Below are 21,067 nucleotides of genomic sequence, written 5' to 3' on the forward strand. Positions count from 1 at the left end.
TATTTGTATAAAGAATTATTACCATTCAATTTTGTAGCCTTGAGTAGCAATATGCTCTGGTATTTAATTTAACCAAAACTTCAAACTTCGAATGATATTGTAACATCTGTTCTCAAAAGTAGTATAAAATTTAAAAAGCACTCCCAAATAGACCAGACAGTGAGATTTTTAGTTATTACTGTGTCTTACCCATGAATCAGAATCAACAGAACAGCAAAGCCTTAGGTTATTTTCACTGTATGGATAATTGTAGTGGTGGTAATTTGTTTGTTATATATACACACAGAGAAGACCTTATACTTTTAAATAACTTACCATACAGTTTAATTTGGGCACTTTAATAATATGACAAAATAAAGACATTGACACAATATAAATAAAATGTTAACATGAATTTCCGGAACATGTTATTTTAGTCCCAATCTAATAGGACCTGAACAATTTAGCAGCTTTTATTTTGCTTTATTTTGTCATGTTTCTCATACTTACAGGGAACTTGGAAGTAGTTCCATGCACACATTATTTTATTTAAAGCCTTCAGTTTTACTACTTGAAAGCAATATTTTATTTTCCTTTTATTTGGGAGGAAAATATATATTTTCCTGATGAGTACAGTAAAATGTGTCTGAAGATTTTCAAGTAATTTACTCATGGTTGAGAATGAGAAGGAGTGATTAGAGTTTCAAATCAGAGAACTTCAGAGAACCAGAAAGCCACTGAAATGTAAGCTTTAATGAACAGTTTTTCACCCGTGGCTGTATAGCAATCATGATTGATAACACTCTAGTTTTTTTTCCAAAGCATGTATAGTGGCGCAAATCATCTAAACCTCCACAAGAGGCCAATTATTCAACTACACTGATGCAGAATCACTAGGTCTAATACTTCATTAGAATATATCATAATCCCTGCTCTTCTCTGCCTTCTTTATGTAAAATCTGATTGGTCCAACACTGACAGTGTCTTGTTGCTTATGCAAATAGAGGCAAAGCAGGCTGTAGTTTCAAGCCACTTTTCTATCTCCAGTCCCCTGTGTAAGGCTCACATACAAATCTTTAAATAAAGCCAATGAGTTGTAATAATTATTCAGCTAATATATATAATCACCTTTTATGCTCCCTTTTGAAAATGTGCTTATCTTTCTCTCTTGCAGAAAGAGAGACACAGAGAGATTGAATGGCACTGCCAATACCAGAGGAATAAATGAAAAAAAAAAAAAAAAAGCAGGAAGGCATTTGGATATAAAAAGAAGATGATAAATACAAAGCTGCCAGAAAAAGTAGGTTACCTCTAGTTTTCTCTTGCACTCACTTCTTAAGGCTTAGCTGCCCTTCTCTTGACCGTCTTTACATTATATTGAAAAGAGTAAAATTCTGAGTTATTCCTACTGGGCTCAGATGCCACACCTGAGGCTGACCAAAACAAAGTGTTGGCCATATTATTTAGTAATCCTCAGCCCACAGACAACAGGGATAGCTATCCTTGAAGTGTGTGAAAACCAATGAGATAACAGGCATGTAGGTGTAGGCAAAAATGCCAAATAATAAGATGAAGGGTGTACTTTAACTGAAAGGCACCAAACATGTTTGAAAACTTTTCAGTTTCTAATGGAATACAATTTGAGAGCCATGATAGAGGAAGATTTGATGCAGATTTCTTGTGTGGGGGCTGGGATGATGTCCTTCTGGAAAACCATATCGCTTTTTACGCTGTCATGATTCTAAATTTATTTATTTGTCTGGTTGTGATACAATGTCACTTACAGCTTTTTGATATAAATTGAAAGTTATTACTACACATTTTTAATCAGTTTTCATGTGATCTTAGAGATAAAACCAGAAGACCAGGTGATATAGCTCTCCACTTTCTTAATAACAAGAACAGAGAATATACATTTTAATGATGCACTCTCTACAATCCAAATTATCTGATGCATGCTGTATTTTATTTTGTCCCCTGACTTCATTGTTATCCTTATCCCCATTTAATAAAATGGAGATTAAACCTTATAGACATTGGTTCACTTGGCCAAATTATACTGTTACTAAACCACAGATTGAAGAGACAAAACTATTTTTTAACCATCCTTTTACTCTAACAGTTGTTTCCTTTTCTCAAAGGAACAACTTTCTGTGGGTTCTTGCTCATTGTTCCAGTGAACAAATTTGCTGCCATGAAACAAAATCACTGTGTTGTAAAGACAGTGAGATAGCTCTTAATTTGGGTCCAGGAAATCTAAGGCTTTCCTTGGCTGTAAGGCAGTGATTCTCCTATTGGGGTGCAGTGGACTCATCTGGGGAGATGCCATGCACCTAGAACAAAGGGCCGAGTGATTAGAGACTAAAAATTCTGAAATGGTGACCCAAATAAACTTTTCTTTTTATAAGTGACTATCTCAGCTACACATTATGGGGATAGAACACTTACTAAACAACCTCTGAGAAAAAAAAGAAATCTAAGGCCAAATCTTTAGCCTCCAGAACAGTAAAAACAAGTTATCACTAGAAAATTCACAGTGGAATTCCAGACAGAAACAGTGCAGTGATAGGTATTCAAGGATGCTTATTTTGGTATCATGAGCCAAAAGTTTACCTCTGGGTTTGTTTTTTTTTTTTCAAGGAGAGATATTGATGACAGGATAATTGAAAAGAGAATTGCTGCATTTTGTAAATCCAGATATTTGTTTTTACAGTATTGTCATGTATATGTTATTTCATTATAATGTTTCAAAATACTGTGAAACAAATCAGACATATTTTAGATAAAAATAATAGACAAAAAGCAACTCAAATATTAAACACATGTACTAATGTACAGTAGAAATTCAGTGTGGCACTACTTGCCATTTTAAAGGATTGTCTTTGGCAGTATCTCATCTTTTTGCAAAGACCTGATTTAAAATGATTCATTTGTAAAGACATACACAGGATGGGTCTACCATGATTCTGGATGTTGCTGGTGCCTAGTCAAAGGTGATCTTATTCCAGATCTCTATATCTTTCTCAGAAAATCATAGCCTGAGCATGGCAGAAAGTCTTAGTGCAAAACATACCAATAGATGCAGAAGAAGACTGACAACATCCTCCACTCACAAGATAAAGCTCTTCTGAGCCATGCACTCACTTGACAGAGTCCACTTCCACCCACATGAGCAATTCGACCATTACTAAAGCAATGTACACCCTGTGACAGAGACCTTGCCCACTCCAGAGGAGCCTTATTTTATTCTGTGGTTCCCTGGGCTCTCCACTTTCCCTAGTATAACCACTAAGCTTTATGAATTCCTAGCTATAAACAAGGCAAAAGAACTTAACATGCAGATAATGAAGTTATATAGAACCCAAATAGTATGATCAGAAAAATGTCTCTGCGTGACATATCATAGTCAAAATCCTAGAAACGCAGCACTAGGACAGAATCTAAGAAGTGGTGAGAGAAAAGCAACATACCACTTATGAAAGAAAACCAATTAGAATTATAGACTTCTCAACACAAACTTAAATGGTCAGGAGAGCTTTGAGTGAAGGATTTTAAGCCCCAGAAGAAAACAAATTCTAACCCAGGCTGACATCGTACAAAACCAGTTTTCAAAACCAATGGAGAAACAAGATAATTACCTGACAAAGAGCACCTAAAGAGATTTATGACCACCAAACGACATTTCAAAAAATTCTCAAAGGCATGCTAAAAAAAATAAAAATAAAAAGCAATGACAAAAGTCTAATACAATAAGTGAAAGTGTCGCATGCATATTTGGTTTTCTTTTAAAACAATATTAATGCATGAATTATTTTTTTCTTAACTAAAACTTTAGTATTCAGGTTTAATTTTAGTTTTGATGCTTTGTCATAAATAAGTGGGTTTTGGGTCACTTTTTGGACATTTGTTGCAAAAAGATTTACCCTAAAATCACAGTGGACATTGTTAGTATGAAAAAAATTTATTAACTACTTTGTAAATGTATGCCAGTAAATTAAAGAATTCATTAGAAATGGATAGATTTCAAGATACATATGAATTACCAAAATTGAATCTAGAAAATTTAAAAGATCTTGAACAATTCAAAGATAGGCAATGAAATTGAAATAATAATAAAAACAAACGTACCAAATGTCACAGATGGTTTCACTACTGTAATGTATAAAAATTTCAGGGAAGTTTTAAGATATTCTTGTCAGGCAACTTAATGAAATTGAAAAGGATGGAACATTTCTAGTCATTCCTGGAAGCTGTCATTACGCTGATTCTAAAATCAGACAAAGATCCAACTAACAAACACAACTATGGACAAAACTCTTGAAAAAGTATGAATGCAAAAATCAACAAGAAGCTACTGGCAAACAGATTATAATGAATCATAAAAAAAATCACTGATCAGGAGGCCTCCTGTTAGGATAGAAGAAAGATTCAACATATACAAATCAATGAATGCAATACAGTACATAAAGAGAAGCAAAGACACTGAACATATCAATAGATGCAGAAGAAGACTGACAACATCCAACAACCTTTCATAATTCATGTCTTAGTTACTTTTTACTGGTCGCTGAGACAAAATACCTGAAGCCCAAAGTTGGGAAAGGAAAGGTTTATTTCTTACAGTTTTTGGAGGTTTCAGTCCACACTCAGTTGGCTCCAAGACAGGTGGGCATGGTTGGGCCGCCATTCATGGCGGCTGCAAACAGCAAAAAGCAAGACACACCTTCTTCCTGCCATTACATCACATCCTGGCTCCACCCCTATGTGGGTGGAGCACTGACACCATCAATCCAAGCACTAGACAATGAACCAATCACAAATACACAATGCAAACTCATAAGGCCTGGGGGACACAGACAGAAACCATGACAATACACATTCTGAAGAAAATACTGTGATAACTCGGACCCCAGTATAAAATCTAAGGAGGCAAGAAATTAAAATTTGGGAAGCAAAGGCTTTATTTCCAGGCCTGCTGACACAGCGTCCAGGAGCCAATTTGGAGACTGTGCACCTGACAGCTAAAAGTCAGGGCTTTTATCTTGTAAATCCACAAACAGCTGCCGGTCACACAATGTAAGGAGGAGGATGGGGGTGTGGCGCACTACAGAAACGGTGATTACATGTCTTGGGAAGGGCAAGATCAGGTAAGGGTTGTGCTAACAAGCAAGTCTCCCTGCATACAAACAAGTTTATATAAGAAGAAATCTTGTTTTTCTTAGCAAAGAATAGAAAAGTCTAACAGCAACTAACAACCTTAGTTACCTTACTTTAGCACCACAACTGTTATTTGTGGAGGGCAACAATGGTTAACATATCAATTAGGTAATATTTTACAATTCTTTACACAGGAGAGCATTGACTAACATATCAATTAGGTTACCCAAAGGGAATAGGAAAAACACATACAGTAAGGCCAAGTTACAGGTATTGCTATGATACTAATATAATGAAGCTATTTTTGTGAAGAATAGTACAATCTAATACAATCTAATGCAATTAACACAATTTGTGACAGGCCACCAGGTAGGGAAGGGGGTTGTCAGGAGCTATTACCTCAGGCCTTTGTATTATGGCCTTTTGGGAAGTTAAAACTTAACCTAGTTAGATGTGAAGGGGGAAGGGGAGGGAAAGCAGCAGGTGGCGCTTATACAGAACAGGCTTTGGCACAATAGTTAGGGGGCCTTAGGTTATAATAATACAAATAGAAGGTTCTTATCTCAATCTGGTAAAAGGTAGATATGAGAAACTCATTGCTGATATCATATTAAAAAACTGAAAACTTTCCCTATAAAATCAGGGCTAACACAAGAATGTTCACTATCACTTCTCCTGTTGAAAATAGAACTCAAAACATTAGGAAGAACAAATGATAAGAAAAAAGTATATATATGAAAGTATATATATGAAAGGAAGAAGTGATATCATCATTATTAACAAATGATGTGATCATGATCCTCTATATAAAGACCCAAAATCTACTTAAATATTCTTAGAATTAATAACCAAATTGAGTAATGTAGCAAGACAAAAAATCAATACACATAAATCAGTAGTGTTTCTGTACACTAATAATGAAACCATTAAAAAATAAGTTAGCTAAAGAATACCACTCACAATGCTGTGAAAATATTAAATGTTTAGTTATTATTAACCTTAGATGAGAAAGGCCTCTACAATGAAACTACAGCACTCTAAAGAATTAAATTGAAGGAAACATTAGAAAGTGGAAAGATGGTCCCTGTTCCTGGATAGGCAAAACCAATGTTCAAACCAAAATTCATGTATAGATATAATGCACTTTTAGTCAAAAGTCCAACAGCATTCTTCAGGGACCTGGATAAAACAATCCTAAAGTTCTTAAGAAACAGAAGAGACAGGGCCTGCAGATTTAGCACAGCAGCATAAGTGCCTGCCTTGCACGTGTGCAGTCGTGAGTTCGATCCACAGTACAAACAAAAAAAAAAAAAAAAAAAGGAAAGAAAAAGAAACAGAAGAGTAAAAGCAACCCTAGGTTAAAACAGAAAAGCAGTAACCACCATTACCCCAGACGTGAAGTTACACTGCAAAGCTACAATGATAAAAACAGCATTTTATTGGCACAAAAAGAAACATGAGGATCAATGGAAAGGAATAGAGAATCCAAGAAAACAACCCCAAGTACATTTAATCATTTGATCTATTACAAAGGTGCCAAAAACATATAGTGGAGCAAAGATAACTTCTTTAACACGTAGTGCTGAGATAACTGGCCTGCAACATATCTTCCACCATGTAATAAACTAAAAACAAAATGATGTAAGAACTAAATGTTTAAAAAGACTCATTTAACTAACTGGAAGACAACATAGGGGAAACCCTCGAAGTCATAGACATGGGCAAGGACATTCTAAATAGAACTATAGTGGCACAGGAAGTAGTACTGAAAATCAAAAAATGGAATTATATCAAACTAAAAAACTTCTAAAAAGCAAAAGAAACAACCAATAGAGTGAAATGGCAACAAACATATGAGAGAAAGCTTTCTAGTGATACCTCAGACAGAGGACTCATGTATCTAGAATACAAAAAGAACTCAAAATAGTACACCAAGGAAATAAAACATTGAGTCAGAAAATGAACAACTGAAATGAATAGATATTTCAAAAGAAGAAATACAAATAGTCAATAAATACTTGGTGTAAAGAAATACACAACATTGCTAGTAAAAAGAAATGCAGAGTATAAGAACACTGGGACTCAGCCTTACCCAAGAAAGGATGCCCACCATCAAGAAACCAAATTACAAGTCCAGGGGAGGCTGTGGAAAAGGAGCTCTTCTACACTGTTGGTGGGAATGAAAAGTAGTACAATCACTATGGAAATCAGTATGAAGATTTCTCCAAATATTGAAACTAGAAATTCCATTTGACCCACTTTTATTTGCCTTCTAGATATCTTTCTGCAAGTTCAACAGACATGCACACCGATGTTTATAGCCACACAATTCATAACAGCTAAATCTTGGAACAGCATGTACGGCCATCAACAGACAACAAAGGAAATGTGGTTTTTGCCTGCAGTGAATTAGTATTGTGCCTCAAAATAAGATAAACCTGTCATTTGTAAGAGAATGTATACACTTTGACACAATGTTAAGTGAAATAAATCAGACATAATGAACTTAAATATCGCATAGTTTCCCCCTAATGAGATAGTGGTTTGGTCCATCATGAGAAAATGCACAATAGCAAGTTCCTCTCGGTATCTGTCCTTTCATACTGTCCAATTTTCAGAGGAACCATGGGAACTTCTACATTCAGGTCTTGAGCTGTAGTCCTGTGATCTCATGGACCCAGTTGATGTCAGGTCTAGGTTACCCTATTGAAAACCTGATGAAGTTCTCCTGGGAAGGCTATGGACAGGGCTTTGGGAACTGTTCTGTATACATATCTATAGTCTTGTAAATAACAGGTCATGCCTGCTCTCCAGCAAGCTCTGCTACACCCCAATCTCCTGTGCCAATTCCATTTGTATGAAATGTCATCGATAGGCAAATTTATAGAGGTTGGAAGTAGATTAGTGGTTGTCAGAATGCAAATAGAAAAAGAGAATTGATTTTGACTGCTAATAAATACTGAGATTCTTTTTTGTTTGATAGACATCCTGGAGTAAGACACGGGTGACATTTGTTAGACACATTGAATATATTAGAAACCTCACTGAATTATGTACTTTAGAATGGTGGATTTTGCGTAATATAAACTATATTTTATTTCATGAAGGAAGTGCATGGACAGAGCGTAGGGAGAATGAGAAACATCTTTATGTTGCTGAAAATCATAAATTTGGGGCCAACAGTTTCAGATTTGAACTTCAGTTCTGTCTTTTATATCATTCAGCTCCAACTATCACACTTTTCTAATAGGAACAAATGTTTGCTGCCCAGTGAGCATAAAAGTCAACAATTTGGTGTAGAATTTGAAAAAAAAATATTTTGACATTTGACAAAGAAACTAGGACCTATAAACTCAGATCTTCCTCTTGTACCAGTTTCTACTGAGGAATTCAAATAAAGGAGAAAGAAGTTGTTTGCTGACAACTAAGGAAGTATGTTAGGGTTCTTTTGCACAGACACAGAACATCATCCCTCATCTGGGATCCTGTATCTCCTTGCAGAGGAGTTACTGTGTTCGGAACTGGGGTTTTTTAAATATGATGGCAAAAACTAATTGACTACATGACTGGCTTCTTCTGAGTATGCATTTTTCCATACCCAGTTTCAGTCTGCTCTTCAGGAGATTGTGGATGTTCCCTCCAGAAAGTAGAACTTTGTTACTTAAGCAATTTATTTCTGGCAGGTACAGGACAAGTTTATTTTATCTGTATGATGAAATATTCCTGAGTAGTAAGTATAATACTCACTTATAAATATACTGGGTGGATTAAAGGAAATATGAGGTCCTGAGTGGCAGACTTTGAGTAGATATTCATTAACCGGTAATCATAGCCATGATCAGGACAACTTTTTTCTCAGAAGAAATATATTAATGAAAAAGAAAAATATATCTCAACAATAGACCATTAGATCATTGCAAATGAGTCTGCTATATAGTATTGTATAAGTATTTCCCTTACAAACATTTAAATAAATACATTAAAATTATTGTTTATTTTTCTGCAATAATTGGACACGTTCTTTCTTATGCACAATTCTATAGTAAGAAAAAAACACTGCCAACAGAATTTATATGCAAATAACTTTTTTATTCTTTAGTGGAAAGATATTGGATAATAAAGTAGTACTGAGAATTTATTTCTAGTAGCTTCTGTGGCTATAGGCCATGTTCACTTTAATAAGAGGTTTATCATTGTGTAAGTCAGGTGCCGAGACCAGGCAGTCTTTTGTATACAGTTCTCATTACATTTTCATAAAACAGTAGAATTCTTTTATGCATAAGGCTACTCCATCTATGCTGGTAGAAAACATTTCATGAAGGTTAAATAAGACCTTAAATAAGCAATAGTGACATTTAACAATGGGCTCCTGAAGACATGGAGAACCTGGAACTGCATATAATGTCATATTTTCTTTAAGTTAATCCAACATCACAAACTTATTGTGAAGGAAGCATGCTTTTGCATGGTTGTAGAAGTCCTAAATAGGCTTTAGTTAGTCCATTTAAAAAATGTATAAATATTATTTAAGCTTTCAGAGATAGTGTTACTCTTTGTGGCATCTGGAAAAGAACTACCAGCGTTGTACTCTTAGTAGAGAACACTGGGGAGAAAAATCAAGCTGCAGGTGAGAGAGGCAAAGAGCTAAGGACTTGCTTATCTAGTTAGCAAAGGGTAGGATAAAAGAAGGACACCAGTGGACTTTAAAAAGTGCAGTGGCCAAGACATCAGCATGTGAAAGAGAGGCTGTGGGGAAAAGAAATTTTAAAAGGTAGAGTGTCTATTTTCTTCTGGTTATTCTCACTAAAATCCCATTTATTCATGCTTCTTCTTTCTATTCATCTCCTGTCCTTTACCTATTGAATATTTTCTCCTAGTAGTGTAGCCAACTGTTCTCCTTGTTTTCCTGTGTATCATTTTTCACCACTTGGGCTCTTTTTTTTTTTTCCACCCTGGTTGCCTCAAGCCAATTTTCCAAATTAGATACAGGGACTCAGTTTCTCAACATCTCACTTGGGAGCATCCAGGCTGGGACTCAAGTTGGCAGTAGCCAGCACTGAGGGGAGAGTCAGGGATTCCATACCTGCTTCAGCTCAATGCTTCTTGGATGCAAGCAACCCTAGGCGCTACAGGAAGGGTCCTTGGAGAGAGTCTCATGGTAACAGTTGTAAAGGCTGCATGGGCTGGTGTTTTAGTCCTCACACAATGACTGCAGTGACACACTTCCAGATATACTGAGTTGAATGGTTGCAATGTCAAAGGAAAAAGCAGCCGCTTGGGAAAAGGGACGGTGACCTTTACACATGCCTCCAACTATATCCAAACACTTTCTTAGTGTTCCAAAGCCCGCTGTGTGTTATAAAATTTTTAAAGTGCTTCAAGGGACTATTTAAATCTTTAGGAGGTTCATGTTTAATTTTAATAATTGCTGTTTTAATAATGTTTGATTCTGCAACACAAAATTATTTTGTAATTTTAGTAGTATATTAGATTGCTAGAACTGTTGACAAAATGACACAGATTGGATGGTGTATGCCACCGGAATTTATTGTCTCTAAATAAATTTACAGGCTAGAAGAACATGATCAAGGTATCATGAAAGTTGTTTGTTTCTGAGTTTAATATTATAGTTGGCTAATAGATAGTAATTAATATATGGTGAAAGAGGCACTGGGCCCTGAAGGAAGTCAGCAGAAAAGAAAACCATGAGAACGTGGCTGGCAGCACATTTGAAGAAAGCCAAGTCCCAGGGTAAAGTCACAGTAGTAAGTCCTACTAGCCTAAGGAACAAGCTACACTATAGTTAGTATCACCCACCCAGTCTATTAAATCCAGAATGAATTACACATCTGAGTGGGTAAACAAAATGTGTGACCTATCCTTTTCCAAAGTATTCCTGTTTTAAAAGTTATATATAAACTAGAGTTAATGATGTCAGTCTTATTCCCTTGCTGGGTAGGCTACTTCTGTACTGGATCAATATCAGCTAAGTAGGTATAGTGGTAATCCTATAGGTTGATTGTAGTTTGACCCACCTAATGACTTTACTGTAAATTACCCCAGACAAAGGGCCTCTGTGGCAACCACTCAGCACCATTCCTGTCTCTCTCAGTAGATGTTCCTATTCCCCAGTAAATATTTCTATGCGTAGCTTCCTTTGTCCTTTGCAAATCGTTCTCTGATTTCAGGGGACATGAATTTAGCACATCTAACAGGTTGAGTGTATCCCTTCTATATGGTTATGAGGGAAGGATTTATACCAGATGTATCTTTCTAGCTGCAATAGCTTTCTTCTCCCTGTAAGTTCACACCATTTTCCTTCCATACATGTCTGTTTCAAAATAGGCTCTTCTTATAAGGTCACAAATTATATTTCATCGATGGCCACATAGTGTCCTTATATTCTTAATTATCTCTGTAATACTATAATGATTTTGTCTCCAAACATTGCCAAATTCTGAGATATCAAGATCAGAACTTCACCATATAAAACTGGGAAAGGAGACACAATTTATAATAAGTAGTAATAATGTATGTGTTCATTTAAATAAATATTTTAGTTAATTATTGATTAAGTACATATAAAGCACATTTATTATTGTCTGTAAGAAAGCACTAAATGAGGATTAATTCTCCTTTCTTAAATTTCAAATATCACAGTGGGAATTTAGTAGACTTTAATTAATGCTTAATATCTTAGCTCACATAAGTCATATGCATTTGTATAACATACATAATTTTATCATATATATAAAGTATAATACATGATATATATCACATGTTTAATATTATAGTTGGCTTTATATATAATGATATATATTATATATGATATGTAATATCATATATATAATAAGACAAGATTCTGCAAATTCTCTTACCCAGTTGTGGTGGTGCATGCCTGTAATACCAGCGGATCACAAGGTTGAGTCCAACTCAAATTCAGTGTCTTAGTAAGATTTAGAATAAAAACTTTCAAATAAATAAATAAAGCTATTTTTCATGTGAAAGAAATGGGATTTATTAGCTAAAGAATCAAGTGAATTAAAATGACTTGGCCTCTCAGCATAAAATAGATGTAAAGGGAACTGTAAGGAAAGAGATGAAACAGATTAGGTGTTTCAAGATGTTTAGTGTTCTCAACATAAATGGCACCAATTCTCTCAAACTGTTGAAATTTCCTATGATACTGAATAGAGTTTGTGATTTTTACTAGGACAGGTAAAAAGTAGGATCATTCTTTCATATAGCTTTGTGTAGTATGTATGGACTGTTACTCAGTGATCAATAGTTAATTATTAAGTAAAGAATTACTGATGATTTTCAAATAGAAACTCTGAAGATGGACTGTAATATGTGATTCTATTTAGTTGATCCTGTAAAGGCAAAACTATATTGATAGCAAATCAAATTTTACATGAGCTAGAAATACAAAGAAAGATTGATTATTGTTATTGTTTTGGTGTTGTCTCCGCTGTACCCATATGTCAAAGCCTCAATTCTCAAGTTAACATTAGAGTTTGTAGAACCTTTGGTACTTAGAACTTTGTGAGAGACCCTTACTTAGGTCACTAGAGATATGCCCCCAAATGAGATACAGCAACCTGGTCTCCTTTTTCTTTGCTTCTTGGTTCATGAAATGAGCAGTAGCAAAGTGACACAGTCCACTGCCATGATGTACAGCCTGGTTATTGGCCCAAAGTAAACAGGCCAGTCCATTCGGCACAGTGAGCCAATGTAACAACCTCCTGCCTTTCTATGTTGATTATCTCAGATACTTGTTATGACAACAAAGTATGCCATGATTGCCAGCAGGCACATGGGGATTTTTGGAAACCAGAATGCTGTGTATGTATGTGTGTAATTATACTATAAGTAACCTAATTTAAAACAATTAAAGAATGAAAAGTATCTGGAAAATAAAAGTAATGAGCACTCCACATGCCACAGGACTTAAAAAGATCTTGCATAAATTAAAAAGCAAATGGAAACTGTTCAACATCACTGGTAACTGAATAAAATCAAAATTTAAAATGATAATCTGATTCAGTTTGCCATAATATATGGTTCCTGCAAAGATATTTTGTCATGCATTTATAGTTAGCATTTAAATTTGTTGAAAATATTTAAATTGGGCAATCCAGCAATATGTAACATGACTCTGAATTATATATATATATTTGGTACTAGCATATTACTGTGGGGAAACAGCATTAAATGTTTAAAAAATACATTAATAAAGATAGTAATTCATCCCAATAAGCAAACTTCAAATACACAGTGGAAATCCAAAAATAGGAATTGTACAAAATTAAGTGAATGCCATCATTAAGTAGAATAAAATATGAACACAAAATGAGAGAGTAGTTATATTTATTTAGAAATATTTTTTAAAAACATGTTGAAAATATACTTGTAAAAGCAGAATAATATCTAAATTATGCTCATGAATTAGAGTTGTCAGCCCTTAGTTCAATGTTAATGCATTAGCATTCTGTATAAAATGTCTTTAAATAGATGAGCTATTAAAAAAAGACTATACATTGATGACTTGATTAAAACTTTGTTACTAGAGGTTTGCATGAACCTAATCTTGCATTTTTCACAATAATAATTCAATGTTCATGACACCAGTTACTTGGGAAACTTTATTGAACATAACTTATGCAAATATCATGCATTCTCTATACTTTACTATGAAGCTTTATTTTTTTTGCCTAATATCAGTAGTAATTTCCATATGAAAAATAGAAAAATGATATATTAAAAACAAATATTTATTTGATCTATTTTGCATGGGTTGATAAAGAAGCAGTTAATAATGATTAGGGGTAATAATAGTGTTTTTTTTCAGTAGTAGTTTTATTGTAGTTATAATTGGAATATAAAGGAAATAGGAAGAAGGAAGAAAAGCTGAATACGGTTATTTTGAGGAGAGGAGGAGCAGGGTGACTCTTTCATGACCTGGTAAAAGAGTAGCACATTACAGTTTCTAGTTCAGTAGTTAATTAAGTGTCTAGATTAATTCTTTTTTGTGTGTGTTGTATATAAAAATAGAAAATACACTTGTATAAAAATATGTGCTTGTAGGATGCAAGGTTATCCAGTTCACTCTCAAATGGCATTGTGTGGGTCTGACAGGTTGGAGATGACACTTTGGCTCTTAAAAAAGTAACCATAATACACAGAGAACATTTCAAATCTTGCATGTAAAGAACAAATTTTGAAACTATATTTTTCCTTAAGATTTGTGGCAGATTGTGCTACTACCAAGGGAAAATTACCAACAACATATTTTTTAAAAGTGTTCAAGATGTTTTTAAGGCACAATCTGCTAAAACCTTACAAAATGTGGAGACAAACCCAGGACAAGTAATTCAAATTATAATATTATTTTAATAGTAGAATTGTGACCTGATAAAATTTCAACAGGTTTTGAATTAAGTGTTGTGATAGGAACATGCACAGAGTGGTCCTGATTTATATAAAAAAACTATGACTATAGAGTCCATAAGTGAAGGAAGCTAAAGGAAGATTGAGAAGAAAAATAAGGTGGTGCTAGAATTGAGTATTGATAGATGAATAATAGATTGATTTAAAAATACCAAGAGATTTTCAGGGAAATAGAAAAATATTTATTGAGGTATACAAAATTAAGGAGTTTGTCATGTTGCAATGAAGTATTGAATAATTAGAGAGCATAGAGTGAAATGTGAAGATTTTCAAAAATTAATTTAAAGAAAAATACATTATTGTATGCTGTAAGTGGTGCTATGGGGCTGAAAACTCAACAAAAAATGAATTCATTCAAAAATGAATTTATTTTCTTCATTCAAAATATTAAGTGCTTAAAATGGGTTCATTAGTGTTCTAGATCATGTTGCAAGGCCAAGCTATCACTTCACTCCACATGGAAAAACCGTGCTGTCAAAGGACCATTAGAGACATTTATGATGCTCTGAATGCACCGATTTTCATGACAGAAAATATAAACAACCCTGTGCACATGAAGACAAACTCTAGCCCAGCACTCTAGATTTATGGAATATGATTTAATGTAATCCAAACTTGGAATAAGAGACACCAAGCATAGTGGAATTGAGAAAGTAAAGAAATGCACCAACATGCAAGAGATAGAAGAAAGCAGACCACGCAGGTCATTATTGTTCCACAATATATTTTGGCTGTGTCTCTTCATACAACACATAAAGAGCTAGAATAAAAGCATTTGCCTTTGCAAAGACACATGAGGGAGCCATTTTTCCCTTTCAACATCACGTCAGGATTGTTGGGAAAATACTCTTGAGAGATGTCAAATCATAGTCTTTCACATAGGAGAAAAGCTTCATAAAAACAAATTGTTGCTTGTTTTAAAAGACTTCATTCTCATTTTTTGTTCAGATCTCTGAAGGGTAATACAAAATATTGTCTTACAGGTATTACTATAGTAAATACACATTTCTCATTGGATTCAAGAATAAACTGATATTTCTAGCATCAGTACTTTATATGTTATTTGTTTGGTGGACTGTAATTTGCTCTTTTTTTTATTACATTGATCCTCAGTCATTTGTTTCCTTGAGAGTTCTGATTTCTTTCTACTTATAATTTGCATGCACTATTTTATTTTATTTTATTGAGCAAGTTTCTTTCCGTATTTTACATGAAAATACCTTGAGGAGGACTTTTGTAATTCAAATAATATTATCATATTGAGAGAAATTGCAACTTAAATTTTGGATGAGATTTCAAAGAAAAATTCCAACTTAATCTAAATAGAAAATTTGTTTTGTTTTGTTCTCAGTCATAAGCACCTTCCAGTCCTCAAATGCAATTTAACATTCTTTAGTGCTAGCTCATTGATAGTATTTTGAAAAGAAAGTCTGGCAAACACTCATACAAAATTTGTGAAATGAGATGTGCCCTACCTTGTTGACTGTCAAGTCAGATTTTAGTCCAAAAAAGAGCCTGCTTTCACTTTGTGTGTTTGGTAATGTGGGTGACAGAAATGTGTTTCGTTTGATTCTTTTGGAAATTGAGTCCCTTTCCCTACCTCCTTCTGTCTCCCTCTCTTTCTCCTCTTCCTTCCTCTGTTTTCTGTTTGACCCTTTTTCTATCTCCCTATCTCTCTTTTTCTGTCATAGTAGGAGCAGCATGTAGAGTAAATTTAGCTAGAAGGATCACACTTAAGAGATGCTAGTGAGAAGGTGACACTGAAATCATAATAGGGCTGTAAGGTGAATTAAAGAACATTTACCCAACTCATAAAGATTACAAGTTTAGGTTGCATTTAGTAGTGTTCTAGATTATGGCATACAGGCAAGCTAACATCCAGTCCCTGTGTAATAAATCTGCTATCATGCATATATGTGCACATGTACATTTATGCACATATATGTAAAATATGCCTTTATACACAGGATAGATAAACTTGGAGGAAATGCAGGCTAAGTGATATGAGATATACACAGAAAGACAAATGCAATAATAACATGTGGGGTTTTAAGAGAGTAGAATGATGCTTAACAGAATTTGGGGAGTAAAGTAGAAAACAGGAAGTTATAGATGAATATGGAGAAAACATCAGAAAGGAGAAATAAATGTTGATGTTTTGTAGTAATTTATAGTATAGGAGGATGATCAATATCAACACAATATTATTTATTTCAAAGTAATTATACATGTCAAATATTTCTTCATACAAAATGATAGGGTAAATGAGTTGGTTATCATGCTAATTAGCTTGATTCAACCATACCACATTGTATGCCATAAATGCATAATGTCACATGGAAGTTCATATATAGGTATGAATTGTTGAGTATTACAACAAATATCCATGTATCCATGTACTTTGTTGAAGGGGGGAAAGGCTGTCTTACTTGAAGAACTTCATATTGAAGGATAGTTTTGCTTATTATTGGCTTTTGAAATCAGCTTACAGTAAACAGGAAGACAAAGAATTCCAGGGATGAGGAGTATCTGGGTGTAGTACCCTGGTAAAATTTTCACATCATAAGTCTTTTAAGAGTCCTGGTTCTATCATTAGCTCAGAAAGTGTCTATCATGTCCCTATGTTTACTCATCTTTAATTTCTTTTCTTCATTAAACAGTGAAGCATTATCAATGACAGTTTGTGGCTATACTCATACAGTGTACTCAGCCTTAGCACCGACCATGGCACATTCAATAATTTGTTGCTGGCTGGCTACTCTGAGAGATGATGGGCAGGGAAGCCACATTTCAAAAGGTGGGATAACTCCTTTTCAGGCAAGTGCTGGTCTAATACCCAGAATAAATCAATTTAAATGTGAATCTACCTGACTCTTTCAGAGAAAGAACAGTAAAACATCATCTTATGGAAATTTTTAAGTGATGCCAAATGGTTGCAAACTAAAACAAAGTGAAGGATTGTGCAGGAAGTATGGACAATATTGCTTAACTACATTCTCTACTAGGTTCAGAGAATTAACATGGTAAAATCAACATGTAACACCATTGGTGGAAAACCTTGCGTTTGCATAATAATGAATGTATTATAAATAACACTGTTTATAAACAGGATTTTATCCTATGAGATATAAGGCTAACACACTTTCAGCCTATGAAATTTTCAAAGCATGAAAGAAAAAAACTGCAATGTGTGTCTCTTTCATGAGCGTCTTATGATATATGGCAGAGACTGGTGTATCTGTTTAAATATAGAATGAGACTTGGTGACATTTTGCTATTGGAAACCATTAATTACTACTTCTCTGCAATACAAAATAACTGCACAATTGGCAATAGAAATATTTTTAAAAATTGGAAGACTCATCTATGATGAGATACAACAGCAATTAGATACATGCTAGGGAAAAACCTATTAAGACAGCTGCCTGCATTCAGACTCTTGCATGAGGTGATTTCGAGTGCACATGGACACTTTGTAACATCTTTCCTGAGCTGGTAAGACCCCACCCAGCCGCTAAATCATCAGGAGCCACACTGAAAGTCACTGCGGACCTAACAGGGCCACACTCAGTGACCCCCAGGCAAGGGCAGCTGCCTGATTCTGCCTCGTAAACTGAAATGCATGTAGTGATTTCCAATGCCCTGGGAAGACCTGGAGACTGGAAATATGGGTAAATGACAAATTGAAAGACCTAAATGTAATCTCAAAACTCTCAAGCAAGCCTAGGAGACATGGAAATAGAACAAAATAAAGTCATACACTTGAAATACCTGAAATGATAGCAACTGAAGTAAAGAAACAACTCCAGGAAGTTATAAAGGAACTTAGATAAGAAATAATCTCCCAGGTAAAAGAAGAAATGATAAATGCAATGAAAGAACTACTGAACACATTTAAAGAAGACATAGTTAAAAATTACATACTAAATAGGGGAAAACTTCAAGAGGAAAAGATAATAATTTTAAATATACATGCACCAAATTCAGGAGCATCAAGCTATACAAAGCAAGTATTAACAGAAATGAAAAATCCAATTAGCAATAGCACAATTATAACAGGAGACCTTTACACACCAGTGACACAAAGGGACAGATCAATCAGACAGAAAAATCAGCAAAGAAATAACAGAACTGAATCACACTTGTGAACAAATGGACTTGGTAGACTTATACAGTGTTCTACCCAACAACATCTGAATGTACATTCTCTGCAGCAGCATATGGGATAGTCTCTAAAATAAACCATATTGTTGCCCAGAGAACATGCTTATGTAAATGCAAAAGAATTAAATTTATCCCATGTATGTTATCAGATCACAGCCATGAAACTAGAAATTAATGACAAAAGAAACTCTAAAAGCCCCACAAACACATGAAAATTGCATAATACATTCCTGGTCAATCAGTGGGTCATAGAGGAAATTAAAGAAAAAATTGAACAATATCTATAAGCAAATGAAAATACAAATACAACTTATTGGAACTTGTGGGATACAATGAAACAGTTCTCAGAGGAAAATTTATTGTGGTGAATTTCCACATCAGGAAAATAGAACGAATATAAATAAACAACCTGACGCTATATGTGTAGAAAAAGAAGAAGTCAAACCTAAAGCCAAAAGAAAGAGGAAATTACAAATATCAGAGCAGAAATCAATACAATAGAGAGTAATAAAAAACAATACAATCAATGAATCAAACAGTTGGTTCTTTGAAGGAATAAATAAAATTTATGAGCCCCTAGCCAACCTTATTTAAAAAAGGAAATAAAAGACTCAAAATCATGGAATAAGGAATGACAAGGGTGAAATTGCTACAGACTTGTGGAAACACAGAAGATCATCAATACCTATTTTGAAAACCTCTACTTTCATAGGCTTGATAACACAGAAGAAATAGACAGAATCCTAGAAATTTCTGAATTACTAAAGCAGAGTCAAGAAGACTCTAAACTGCTGAATACCCCAATTAAAATGAGTGAAATTGAAAATGCAATTAAATCCTTACCAAAAAAGAAAAGCACAGGTCCAGATGGGTTCACTGTGGAATTCTACAAAAAAAAAAAAAAAAAAAATCAAAGAATAGTAGAAATTAATGCCTACCCTTCAAACTCTTCAGTGAAATTGAGAGGGAAGCAATTCTCCATAACTCATTCCTGGAAGCAAATATTATTCTAATACTGAAACCTGAGAAAGACCCAGTCATAAAAGAGAACAACAGGCCAATCTTCCTGATGAACATAGATCCAAAAATTCTCAATAAAATATTGGCATCCAGAATGCAGCAAATCATCAAGAAGATTATACAACATGACCAAGTGGGATTCATCCTAGAAATGCAAGAATGGTTCAAAATACACAAATCAATAAATGTAATCCACCATATCAATAGAGCCAAAAGTAAGAATCACATGATTATTTGTATAGATTCACAAAAAGCTTTTGATAAGGTCCAATACTTATTTATGACAAGAACCTTAGAGAAAACTGGAATAGATGGTCTTTACCTCAATATGAAAAGAGCCACCTATGACAAACCAAGAATCAGGATCATATTAAATGGCTAAAAACTGAAAACCTTTACACTAAAATCAAGAACAAGACAAGGATGTCCATTACCACCAATCCTACTTAACATAGTGCTGGAAATATTAGCCAGAGCAATTAGACAAGGGAGAGAAATAAAAGGAATAAGGATAGGGAAAAACAGAGATCAAATCATCATTATTTGCAGATGATATGATACCCTACATAGAAGACCCCAAAACTCCATTGAAAGGCATATGTATAATAAATACATTCAGTAAGGTTAGCTGGATAAAATGTCAACACTCAAAAATCAGTAGCATTCCTATACACAAATAGCGAACTCACTTAGAGAGAAAGAAGAGAAGCCTTACACTTCAGAATAGCATTCAAATAAATGAAATACTTATGAATCAGTCTAAGAAAAAAAGTAAAAGATCTATTCATGGAAAATTATAATACCCTGAAAAAGAAATTGAAGAGGATATCAGGAAACAGAATGACATCCCTTACTCATGGATAGGAAGAACAAATATTGTGAAAATGACCATTCTCCCAAAATTGTTATACAGATTTAATACAATCTCAATCAAAATACCACCAGCATACCTCACAGAGAGGTAGAGAAATCACTGCTAAAATTCGTTTGGAACCGGAAGAGATCTAGAACAGCAAAGGCAATTCTAAGCAACAAAGGCAAGGCAGGAGGAATCACAATCCCTGACTTGAAGTTATACTACAAAGCTCCTGTAATAAAATCAGCATGTCATTGGAATAAAAGCAGACCTGAAGATCAATGAAATAGATTGGAAAATACAACTACAATTACAAACACACTCAGCCACCTTATCTTTGACGAAGGAGCCAACACATTCACTGGAAGAAATATAATCTCTTTTAATAAATGGTGCTGGAAAAATTGGCTCTCCATATGCCAAAAACTAAAGCTAAACCCA

Source organism: Cavia porcellus, unplaced genomic scaffold, assembly GCF_034190915.1.
Source record: "Cavia porcellus strain 051 isolate PalLab524CR breed Dunkin Hartley unplaced genomic scaffold, mCavPor4.1 scaffold_4, whole genome shotgun sequence".
NCBI lineage: Eukaryota > Metazoa > Chordata > Mammalia > Rodentia > Caviidae > Cavia > Cavia porcellus.